Raw genomic sequence first — 13,869 nt, forward strand, 5'->3', positions numbered from 1 at the left:
GAGGAGTAGCAATATTAATTTCTGACAAAATAGACTTTAGACTTAAATCCACCACAAAGGATAAAGAAGGACACTATATAATGATAAAAGGGACAATTGATCAGGAAGACATAACCATATTAAATATTTACGCACCCAATGACAGGGCTGCAAGATACATAAATCAAATTTTAACAGAACTGAAAAGCGAGATAGATACCTCCACAATTATAGTAGGAGACTTCAACACACCACTTTCGGAGAAGGACAGGACATCCAGTAAGAAGCTCAACAGAGACACGGAAGATCTAATTACAACAATCAACCAACTTGACCTCATTGACTTATACAGAACTCTCCACCCAACTGCTGCAAAATATACTTTTTTTTCTAGCGCACATGGAACATTCTCTAGAATAGACCACATATTAGGTCATAAAACAAACCTTTGCAGAGTCCAAAACATCGAAATATTACAAAGCATCTTCTCAGATCACAAGGCAATAAAACTAGAGATCAATAACAGAAAAACGAGGGAAAAGAAATCAAATACTTGGAAAATGAACAATACCCTCCTGAAAAAAGACTGGGTTATAGAAGACATCAAGGAGGGAATAAGGAAATTCATAGAAAGCAACGAGAATGAAAATACTTCCTATCAAAACCTCTGGGACACAGCAAAAGCAGTGCTCAGAGGCCAATTTATATCAATAAATGCACACATACAAAAAGAAGAAAGAGCCAAAATCAGAGAACTGTCCCTACAACTTGAACAAATAGAAAGTGAGCAACAAAAGAATCCATCAGGCACCAGAAGAAAACAAATAATAAAAATTAGAGCTGAACTAAATGAATTAGAGAACAGAAAAACAATTGAAAGAATTAACAAAGCCAAAAGCTGGTTCTTTGAAAAAATTAACAAAATTGATAAACCATTGGCTAGACTGACTAAAGAAATACAGGAAAGGAAACAAATAACCCGAATAAGAAATGAGAAGGACCACATCACAACAGAACCAAATGAAATTAAAAGAATCATTTCAGATTATTATGAAAAATTGTACTCTAACAAATTTGAAAACCTAGAAGAAATGGATGAATTCCTGGAAAAACACTACCTACCTAAACTAACACATTCAGAAGTAGAACAACTAAATAGACCCATAACAAAAAAAGAGATTGAAACGGTAATCAAAAAACTCCCAACAAAAAAAAGTCCTGGCCCGGACGGCTTCACTGCAGAGTTCTACCAAACTTTCAGAGAAGAGTTAACACCACTACTACTAAAGGTATTCCAAAGCATAGAAAATGACGGAATACTACCCAACTCATTCTATGAAGCCACCATCTCCCTGATACCAAAACCAGGTAAAGACATTACAAAAAAAGAAAATTATAGACCTATATCCCTCATGAACATTGATGCAAAAATCCTCAACAAAATTCTAGCCAATAGAATCCAACAACACATCAAAAAAATAATTCACCCTGATCAAGTGGGATTTATACCAGGTATGCAAGGCTGGTTTAATATCAGAAAAACCATTAATGTAATCCATCACATAAATAAAACAAAAGACAAAAACCACATGATCTTATCAATTGATGCAGAAAAGGCATTTGACAAAGTCCAACACCCATTCATGATAAAAACTCTTACCAAAATAGGAATTGAAGGAAAATTCCTCAACATAATAAAGGGCATCTATGCAAAGCCAACAGCCAATGTCACTCTAAATGGAGAGAACCTGAAAGCATTTCCCTTGAGAACGGGAACCAGACAAGGATGCCCTTTATCACCGCTCTTATTCAACATCGTGTTGGAAGTCTTAGCCAGGGCAATCAGGCTAGACAAAGAAATAAAAGGTATCCGGATTGGCAAGGAAGAAGTAAAGTTATCACTATTTGCAGATGACATGATTATATACACAGAAAACCCTAAGGAATCCTCCAGAAAACTACTGAAACTAATAGAAGAGTTTGGCAGAGTCTCAGGTTATAAAATAAACATACAAAAATCACTTGGATTCCTCTACATCAACAAAAAGAACACCGAAGAGGAAATAACCAAATCAATACCATTCACAATAGCCCCCAAGAAGATAAGATACTTAGGAATAAATCTTACCAAGGATGTAAAAGACCTATACAAAGAAAACTACAAAGCTCTACTACAAGAAATTCAAAAGGACATACTTAAGTGGAAAAACATACCCTGCTCATGGATAGGAAGACTTAACGTAGTAAAAATGTCTATTCTACCAAAAGCCATCTATACATTTAACGCACTTCCGATCCAAATTCCAATGTCATATTTTAAGGGGATAGAGAAACAAATCACCAATTTCATATGGAACGGAAAGAAGCCCCGGATAAGCAAAGCACTACTGAAAAAGAAGAAGAAAGTGGGAGGCCTCACCTTACCTGACTTCAGAAACTATTATACAGCCACAGTAGTCAAAACAGCCTGGTATTGGTACAACAACAGACACATAGACCAATGGAACAGAATTGAGAACCCAGACATAGATCCATCCACGTATGAGCAGCTGATATTTGACAAAGGACCAGTGTCAATTAACTGGGGAAAAGATAGCCTTTTTAACAAATGGTGCTGGCATAACTGGATATCCATTTGCAAAAAAATGAAACAGGACCCATACCTCACACCATGCACAAAAACTAACTCCAAGTGGATCAAAGACCTAAACATAAAGACTAAAACGATAAAGATCATGGAAGAAAAAATTGGGACAACCCTAGGAGCCCTAATACAAGGTATAAACAGAATACAAAACATTACCAAAAATGATGAAGAGAAACCCGATAACTGGGAGCTCCTAAAAATCAAACACCTATGCTCATCTAAAGACTTCACCAAAAGAGTAAAAAGACCACCTACAGATTGGGAAAGAATTTTCAGCTATGACATCTCCGACCAGCGCCTGATCTCTAAAATCTACATGATTCTGTCAAAACTCAACCACAAAAAGACAAACAACCCAATCAAGAAGTGGGCAAAGGATATGAACACACATTTCTCTAAAGAAGATATTCAGGCAGCCAACAGATACATGAGAAAATGCTCTCGATCATTAGCCATTAGAGAAATGCAAATTAAAACTACGATGAGATTCCATCTCACACCAGCAAGGCTGGCATTAATCCAAAAAACACAAAATAATAAATGTTGGAGAGGCTGCGGAGAGATTGGAACTCTCATACACTGCTGGTGGGAATGTAAAATGGTACAACCACTTTGGAAATCTATCTGGCGTTATCTTAAACAGTTAGAAATAGAACTACCATACAACCCAGAAATCCCACTCCTAGGAATATACCCTAGAGATACAAGAGCCTTCATACAAACAGATATATGCACACCCATGTTTATTGCAGCTCTGTTTACAATAGCAAAAAGTTGGAAGCAACCAAGGTGTCCATCAACGGATGAATGGGTAAATAAATTGTGGTATATTCACACAATGGAATACTACGCATCGATAAAGAACAGTGACGAATCTCTGAAACATTTCATAACATGGAGGAACCTGGAAGGCATTATGCTGAGCGAAATTAGTCAGAGGCAAAAGGACAAATATTGTATAAGACCACTATTATAAGATCTTGAGAAATAGTAAACCTGAGAAGAACACATACTTTTGTGGTTACGAGGGGGGGAGGGAGGGAGGGTGGGAGAGGGTTTTTTATTGATTAATCAGTAGATAAGAACTGCTTTAGGTGAAGGGAAAGACAACACTCAATACATGGAAGGTCAGCTCAATTGGACTGGACCAAAAGGAAAGAAGTTTCCGGGATAAAATGAGTGCTTCAAAGGTCAGCGGAGCAAGCGCGGGGGTCTGGGGAACATGGTTTGCGGGGACTTCTAAGTCAATTGGCAAAATAATTCTATTATGAAATCATTCTGCATCCCACTTTGAAATGTGGCGTCTGGGGTCTTAAATGCTAACAAGCAGCCATCTAAGATGCAGCAATTGGTCTCAACCCACCTGGAGCAAAGGAAAATGAAGAACACCAAGCCCACATGACAACTAAGAGCCCAAGAGACAGAAAGGGCCACATGAACCAGAGACCTACATCATCCTGAGACCAGAAGAACTAGTTGGTGCCCGGCCACAATCGATGACTGCCCTGACAGGGAGCTCAGCAGAGGACCCCTGAGGGAGCAGGAGATCAGTGGGATGCAGACCCCAAATTCTCATAACAAGACCAAACTTAATGGTCTGACTGAGACTGGAGGAATCCCGGCGGCCATGCTCCCCAGACCTTCAGTTGACACAGGACAGGAACCATCCCCGAAGACAACTCATCAGAAATGAAAGGGACTGGTCAGCGGGTGGGAGAGAGATGCTGATGAAGAGTGAGCTAATTATATCAGGTGGACACTTGAGATTGTGTTGGCAACTCTTGCCTGGAGGGGGGATGGGAGGATAGAGAGAGAGGGAAGCCGGCAAAATTGTCAAGAAAGGAGAGACTGAAAGGGCTGACTCAAGACGGGGAGAGTAAGTGGGAGTAGGGAGTGAGATGTATGTAAACTTATATGTGACAGACTGATTGGATTTGTAAACGTTCACTTGAAGCTTAATAAAAGTTATTATAAAAAAAAAAAAAGAAAGAAAGAAAATGGAAGGAATACAGAGTCATTATACCAAAAAGAATTAGTCGATATTCAACCATTTCAAGAGGTGGCATATGATCAGGAACTGATGATACTGAAGAAAGAAGTCCTAGCTGCTCTGAAGGCATTGGCGAAAAACAAGGCTCCAGGAATTGATGGAATATCAACTGAGATGTTTCAACAAACAGATGCAGCGCTGGAGGTGCTCACTCGTCTGTGCCAAGAAATATGGAAGACAGCTTCCTGGCCAACTGATTGGAAGAGATCCATATTTATGCCTATTCCCAAGAAAGGTGATCCAACCGAATGTGGAAATTATAGAACAATACCATTAATATCACACACAAGCAAAATTCTGCTGAAGATCATTCAAAAATGGCTGAAGCAGTATATCGACAGGGAACTGCCAGAAATTCAGGCCGGTTTCAGAAGAGGACGTGGAACCAGGGATATCACTGCTGATGTCTGATGGATCCTGGCTGCAAGCAAAGAATACCAGAAGGATGTTTACTTGTGTTTTATTGACTATGCAAAGGCATTTGACTGTGTGGATCATAACAAACTATGGATAACACTGTGAAGAATGGGAATTCCAGAACACTTAATTGTATTTTTTTTTTTTAATTGTGCTCATGAGGAACCTTTACATAGATCAAGAGGCAGTTGTTCACACAGAACAAGCGGATACTGATTGGTTTAAAGTCAGGAAAGGTGTGCATAAGGGTTGTATTCTTCACCATACCTATTTAATCTGTATGCTAACAAATAATACGAGAAGCCGGACTATATGAAGAAGAACAGGGCATCAAGATTGAAAGAAGACTCATTAACAACCTATGTTATGCAGATGACACAACCTTGCTTTCTGAAGGTGAAGAGGTTTTGAAGCACTTACTAATGAAGATCAAAGACCACAGCCTTCAGTACGGATTACACCTCAACATAAAGAAAACAAAAATCCTCATTACTGGACCAATGAGCAACATCATGATAAACGGAGAAAAGATTGAAGTTGTCAAGGATTTCATTTTACTTGGATCCACAATCAACAGCCATGGAAGCAGCAGTCAAGAAATCAAAAGACCCATTGCATTGGGCAAATCTGCTGCAAAGGACCTCTTCAAAGTGTTGAAGAGCAAAGATGTCACCCTGAAGACTAAGGTGTGCCTGACCCAAGCCATGGTATTTTCAATCACATCATATGCATGTGAAAGCTGGACAATGAATAAGGAAGATGGAAGAAGAGTTGATGCCTTTGAATTGTGGTGTTGGTGAAGAATATTGAATATACCATGGACTGCCAAAAGAACGAACAAATCTGTCTTAGAAGAAGTACAACCAGAATGCTCCTTAAAAGCATAGATAGCGAGACTGCATTTTACATACTTTGGACACGTTGTCAGGAGAGATCCGTCCCTGGAGGAGGACATCATGCTTGGCAGAGTACAGGGTCAGCGAAAAAGCAGAAGACCCTCAACAAGGTGGATTGACACAGTGGCTGCAACAATGAGCTCAAGCATAACAACAATTGTAAGGATGGTGCAGGACCTGGCAATGTTTCGTTCTGTTGTGCTTAGTGTCGCTATGAGTTGGAACTGGCTTGACAGTGCCTAACAACAACAACAAGGTTGGTTATATAATGTGCCTATGATTTTTCAAGCCTGCATGCAAGTTTGACACATCTGGACTTTGCAAATAACTGAAGAATGAATGTTTGAAAGCTTATCAGTAGGAGAACTGCTTGATGTAAGTAATGTTTCTGAAAGATTTTCTCAGGGGTTATATAGAGTTCAGGTTGACAAGTCTGGAGAATAAAAGGAGGGGAAAAAAAAAGATTTAGAAAACCCCTTCAGGGAGGCTGCTGCATCTAGAACAGGATCAGATACATGGTACCAAGTAAAAGATATGAGCTGATGACTGTGTGGGTTAGTGTTAATTACTTGTTCTTGTTAGTTGCCATCCAGGCAGCTCCAACTCATGGTAACTTTGTGCATAACAATGAAACATTGCCTGGCCCTGTGCCATCTTCATGATCTTTGATATGTTTGAGGTCACTGTTGTGGTTATTCAGTCAATACACGTCATGGAAGGTTTCCCTTGTTTTTGCTGATGTTCTTTTCTAGAGATTGGTCTTTCCTAATGACATGTTCAAAGTAAGCGAGATGAAGTTTCAACATTCTTGCTTCTAAGGAACATTCTGGTTTTAATTCTTCTATGAAATACTACAAAACAGTACCTAATATGAAGACAGAAAAAGGGTATAGGAAGTGCTTCTTCTGTTTTACCCAGTTTTCCCTCCACATTCCAAATGAGAGAATAAAGACTTATTGTTTTTGTTCTTTACAAACTTTACCCTTTACAAACTCCATGATGGTAAGAATGTTGTCCACTTCTTGAGGTTCTGTGTTCAATCCCATGTTATATTCAAACAAGCACTTTGAAAACAATGTTTTGCAATGAGAAGAAATGTGATTATACCTAGGCTTAGTCCCTGATCTGTGTTCCACTTTCCCCCCTGATATCATGGCTGAGGAAGACCTCAGGTACCTCTTGCTTCACCAGAACAAGGCGTTCTGCACACACATGAGCAGGTATACCCACCATGCAATGAACATTTGTTCTAAGTATTTATATCCGATGGGAATATAAGTGCATCTTACTGTGATGTTTAATTCCCAAAAGATGATTCCAAAAACAGACTTCTTGTTCTGGTTGATTAGTCCACAGCACATCAAAGCTGAACAAATGGACCAAAAGCTTCCAGGGTTTAGTGGGATTTATAAGCAATTACTGGAGTTCCAAAGGCAGCATGTGCTATTAGAGAACATCTTACTGAAGAATGCCGAGTCTCCGAAGGAGCGGCTGGAGAGTTGTTCTCCTGTCATAGGCCCTTGTGGTTCAGGGAAGAGGGAATGGAAAAGGCAGTGCTTCACACAACTGTCCTCTTGTCTCGGCCTCCTCACTCCCTCAGACCCGTTGTCTGAAAATTGGACATTTACTGTGTAATTTTTTGACAGCTCCAACTTATACCAGAAGACTCCTAGAAAGTCAAAAACAAAAGTGTTTGGACATGAGTTTCCTTTCCTACAAGCTGAATTCAAGGTTTGTTTAAAAGTGGGAAGTAGTTTCTTCTGTCAGGAGGCAGTATTACAAACGGCTAATTCACTAGCCTGCAGTCAGTCAAGTCTGTGTTCTAATCTCCTCTCAGTCAAGTCTATGTTCTGATCTCCTCTCAGTCCGTTTTCTCACTGTGAGGCATTAGACAAATGCATGAGTTGCTTAACCTCAATTTCTCCCTCTGTAAATTGGAACAGTTACTTACAGAATTTGCATGAGCATTGAATGAGGTGACATATGTAAATCACCTAGCACATTTGAATATAAATTTGGCAGCCTTAGCCACACAGTAATAGGCACTCTGTAAGCCAACTGTAGGCCTCCCCACTTTAGGGCCTGCCCTTGTAGAACTTTTACATATAGAATAATCCAGAATGCAGGTTATCTAAAGCAGAAAGATATGAAAAGGCAGAGGAAGAGCTGAGTATGCAGCTATCTGTTGAGTTACTATCTACTGAGTTACTTACTCCTTCACCTCCTTCAGGGGATCCAGTGGGTTTGTGACAGAGAAAGACCAGAAGAAGCCTAATTCATATGTACTTTATCCTCTCAAGGAAATATCAGACATAAGGAAGGTGTTCCCTGTGGAAACAGTAAGGAAGGTGTTCCTGTGGAAACAATCATGTATATTAGTGTTTAGAAAAGTTTTATTTAAAATCATACATATTTTTGCCATCTTTTTATGATTGCTTTGTAAACACTGTTTCTAATGGGTGTAAACATTCCAACATTTGGATGATTTATTTAACCGTTCACCTACCATTGAACGTTTAATTAGTTCCCGGTGTTTTGCTATGATAAATAACACTGTGGTGAATATCTTTACATATAAATCTTTATCTCCATTCCTGATTACCTTAGGATAAATTTGTATGAGTGGAATTACTAGATGATTTTAGGATTCTCATCATATTTTGGCACATATGGCAAAAAAGAAGACACAAGTTACATTCTCAAAAGCAGTAAATGAAGTTGCTAGTTTCACAAGCTTCTTGCCAGAATTTAATATGATTTTGAACAAAGCAATGTGATTTTATCTGCAATTTTACTTCTAGTAAATAGATATCACATTGCCATTCAAATCTGTATTTATTTGATTCTGTATTTTTCTTATATTTCTTATTCATTGGCCCAAATTTTTGAGTACTAGGGTTTTTTTTTTTTTGTAGGGTTTTAGTTTTTTTTTTTTTTTCTCTTAACAGTTCACAAGAGTTTTGAATGTGTTAACTAGGATCTTGACAAGCAGAGAAATCAAGATGGGACACTGATATTGGGATTGATATAACTGTAAATTTTAGATGCTGGAAATATGAGTAGGATATACTTACAGAAGATCCCAAGTAATGCAGAACAGGTAGTTCAATGGGCTAGGAATAGCATCCATATGCAAACGTAGTAAGAGTTGAGATTTGAAAATTTTGGGGATGATATTGTGGAGCATCTTAAGTGCATGATAAGAGAGTGATTGTGGGGAAACACAAAAGGTTCCCACATAACCTGAGTCTGTGTTTTCTAACTTTGGCTGCATATTAGCACTATGACAGCTTTTAAAAATACCAAGGTTTGGGCCCCATCCTGGACCAATTAAATCAGAATCTTTACAGGTTGAAGTCTGCATTGGTACACGCATTACAAAAAAAAAAAAAAAAACTTAACAGATGAATGGTGATTCTATGTGTAAGAAGGATTGAGAAGAAATCTTTTGTGAGATAGAGAAGATAAAACTAGATTTACCTAATAGAAGTCATGGGAAGGAATTAAGTAGAACAGAATAGAATAGACAGAGACAGACTACAGGGAGAAGAAACTGTTAGATTACTGCAATAGCTTAAACATGATCAATTGTCTTTGAGTCAATTCCAACTCATGTTGACTCCATGTGTGTCAGAATAGAACTGTGTTTCATAGAGTCTTAATGGATGATTTTTCAGAAGTAGACCACCAGGTCTTTCTTGAGAGGTGCATCTAGATGGACATGAACTTCCAACCTTTTGGTTAGCATCTGAGGGACTTAATCTTTTGCACCACCCAGGGGCTCCTAGATATGAATTAAAGAAAAATTTAAAAGGTACCCCAGTTGATTTCCTTAAATCTTTCTAATCTTGTTTTTAAATTGTGCTTCTGCTTATGGTTTTATTTTATTTTTTAATTAAGTCTTTGGAGAAAAATGTATTTAACTTTGATCATTGTTGTTAGTTGCTCCCAAGTCAGTTCTGATACATGGCAACCTTAGGTAGAACAGAGTGAAAGGCTGCCCAGCCCTTAACATCATCACGATCACTGGTATGTTTGAGTCCATTCTTGTGGCCCTTGAGTAAATTCATCTCATCGAAGGTTTCCCTCATTTCACTGACCCTCTGCTTTACCAAACATGATGTCATTTTCCAATGATTGTCTTTGAAAGTAGGCTGGGTATAAATATCAGGAAGGAAGATAGGCAAGTATGATGAAAAAAAAAAAAGATGAAAAAGAAAAATAATTAATTCATAAAAGAGTCATCCTGAGTGAAGATGAGATTTGGAGTCTGATGGTATTTCATGATGTCAATCTGGATCTTGGTACTGTGCTACTCAAGCATGCTTTTAGTTGCCTTGTAAAGTCCCAAGTGCTGGAAAAAGTGTAGGAAGCCTGAAATCAGTAAAGAAACAAGAGTATAAACTTGAGCATCAGAATATAATGTTTAAAAGAGAATATATAGAGATGAGTGCATTTTGGTAGATAAAGAAAAACAAACTCAGATGGCCTGATGAATGATGGAATACAGTTTTAAAAAGGAGGTGAGAACTAATGGACCACATCTGCGATGGCCTCCACCAGACTGAGCCTAGTACAACTAGATGGTGCCCAGCTACTACCATGGACTACTCTGACTGGGATCACAATAGAGCGTCCCGGGCAGAGCTGGAGAAAAATGTATAACAAAATTCCAACTCAAAAGAGAAAGACCAGACTTGCTGGCCTGACAGAGACTACAAAAACCTGAGAATATGGCCCCCAGGTACCCTTTCAGCTCTGTAATGAGGCCACTCCCAAGGTTCACCCTTCAGTCAAAGATTGAACAGTCCTGTGGAACAAAATAGACTAAAGGGGTGTACCAGCCCTGGGACTGGGACTGGAAGGTAGGAGGGAATAGGCCAGCTGGTAACAGAGAACCCAGGGTTGAGAAGGGAGAGTGTTGACATGCCGTGGGGTTGAGAAAAAAAAATTTTTTTTTTTTTTTTTGTTAACCAATGTCATAGGACAATGTGTGTACTGACTGTGTGATGAGAAACTAGTTTGTTCTGTAAACCTTCATCTAAAGTTCAATTAAAAATAAAAAGGAGGAGAGAGAGAAAGGTGGTGGTTAATTATGGGCAAGAGGACGCTGGCATCTTTTTTATCAAGTGATTATATTTTACCAAACCTTGGCAATTTAGGAAGGATGAGGAAATACAAGTTTTTATAAGGAAAGAGAAAAAAATCTCATAGTCCAGAGTAAATTAGGGATGGAGATCACATTGTTATAATGTTCTAGAAGTTACCTTTAATGAGGTTTTTGGCTGTGGCAAGTTAAACATGAGTTAGTGAGGTCCTCAATAGAACTTCTCTTCTTGGAACCTGATATGCATTGGTGAAGTAAAAGAAACACTGACCCTAATGTTTACAGTCTGAAGAGTAGAGTGACCCTATAATTTATTGCCCAAACCTGAGCATTTCTAGAGTAAAAGGGATCACCTTTAATAATCTGCTGGACAATGGCATAAATCAAGACTATCCCAAGCCAACGGTAATTTACGGTCATCCTGCTAATGAAGAAAATAGAGAACAGATAAGTAAACAAACAAATAAATATGTAATTAGAAGTTCACAAATCCTATAAAGGAAACAAAATTTATTTGCAATAGGATCCTCAGAAAAGGCATCTCTGAGGAGGTTTAATTAACTAAGACCTAAAGGATAAAAGGGAAGGATTCATGTGAAGAGGGAATAGCATGATAGTTTAGTAAACCCTGTGCTGGGAAACAGCTCAGTCTGTCCAAGGGACTGAAAAGGGTGCAGTGTTGTTGGAGCACCCCAATGAGGGGACTAGCATGAAAGGGGGCTGACAGAGGGCTCAGGAAGTAGGCCATACAGAATTTGATTCTAAGTGCAATAGGAGAGTGTTGGAGAAGTTTAGTCTAGGGATATTATCCAATTTATGCTAAAAAAATGTGGGGTAGGGTGGCTGCTGTGTGGACAAAAAAAATTGTAGGGGGAAAAGAGTGGCATGGAAGACTGAGACAAGCAAACAGGCTGTAAATGTAATCTGGATGTAAAAAGGATAAGACCTACTGATAGATAAGTATAGGGGGCAATAGAAAAAAGGAATTAAGAATGACTTCCAGTCATTGAGTGGATACTGGTGACAATTTCTGGGATGGAGAAGATTTTCAGACAAGGAGCCATCTAAATAGGAGAGGTGAAAGCATCGATTCTAAATTTAAGGCTTAACTGAGTTTTTCTCCACCAGTTTGAAATCAGGAACTAAAACACCGACACTATCTAGAGTTCTTGGTTGAAAGCAACTGAAATTGACCCAGGATGAAAGCTAATGGGGACTCACAGAATCAATGGAAGGCTGGGAAAATGGGCTTAGAAACAAGCATAAACAAAGGCACTTCTGGAGGAAGGAAACACAAGTGACTTCACAAGGTCATGTCTAGAACAAAATGAGATACCAACCATTTTCAGTCTTTTTGTGTCTCTGCTCAAGAGATCATTTTCAGAAAGGGAGTATTTGACTGGCTTAGCTTGTGTCATGTGCCCATCCCTTCACCAGAAGGGCAAAGAATGTTTATGAATGTTGAGGGGTCGAAATCAACAAGGGTGTTGTTGGGAGTAGAGACTTATTATTGAAATTACCAGTGGTCCAGCTGCAACTAGACATTCATCCAGCCACTTGGGAAAACCTGAGATGGGGAGAAGTTTAGGGGGTAGAGCGTTCCCTGAATTATACTCAAGAGGATAATGAACACAGGTACAAACTCAGGCTTTCCTGGACACAAAGAGGCAGAGCCATTTTCCACAAAACTTTACTCCATCCTGATATAAAAGCTACAAAAACACTAGCATTTTTTATCAGACATATTTAATTTCCTTTTTGGTCTGCACTTGGAATTAGGAGGAATTAGTGAACCTGGGTTCTCGTCACTACACTGGGCTGATTTAGCTAATGATCTGTTAATGAGTTGTTAATCACTTGTTCAAATTGGGAGGGTTGGGTAACTGAGCAGGTGCTGAACCTGGAGGAAGAATCTGTTGCAATAAAACCTTCCAACTTCCATTTTACTGGGAGCAGGCTCTTCCTTGCTCACTTCTAATTTTTTCTGTTGGTTTTTTTTTTCTTCCACATTCTGGCAGGATCTTGAAGAAACTTGAATCTTTATGACTCCTGAAGTGCTGATAGCTGGAGTCTACTAGCCTTGTATGTCTGTAGTTGCTGATGAAGACAGGAGTTATTGTATAACAGCATTTTGGCCATACCAACTGCAAAACCAATGAACTTTGGAAAAGTAATAATTGATTGATCTATCAATAACTATTCTAGTAACAGCAAACTGTAAAATTCTATACAATTGTATAGAATTATATAGTATATAGAAATACGTTCACTGGCACATTTTCATTTGATCAGAAACAGCAGCTATTTGAGAAAAGTAAATGGGAAAGTATTGTCCAGATGATGAGATAGGGATTAGGCAGGTTAAGAGAATTGCCCAAGGTCACTTGACTTACAAGCAACAGAACTGGATTTCAACCCAGGTGTGTGTGATTGACTACAAATTTTTTGTACTTCTCTGGACCACATCACCTCTCCTAGAAGCTGAAGTACACATTTTAAATAATACAGAATTGAGGCATGAATTTTGTGAATGAAACATATGTATTTTGTTCCTTACATTACTGTTTATTAAACTATGGCTGGAAGAAAACCTCTTTAGATATTGTACCATAGGACACTGGTTAAAATGACGACTCCTGAGCTCCATTCTGGATCTACTGAATCAAAATCTCTGGGAGTAGGTCCCACAAAATTGCATTTTACACATTCCCCAAATAGTATTTATGCACTCTAAAGTTTGGGAGTTTTAGTCTCTCACTGAGTTGCTTTACAC

The sequence above is a fragment of the Loxodonta africana genome, chromosome 15, assembly GCF_030014295.1.
Source record: "Loxodonta africana isolate mLoxAfr1 chromosome 15, mLoxAfr1.hap2, whole genome shotgun sequence".
NCBI classification, from domain to species: Eukaryota; Metazoa; Chordata; class Mammalia; order Proboscidea; family Elephantidae; genus Loxodonta; species Loxodonta africana.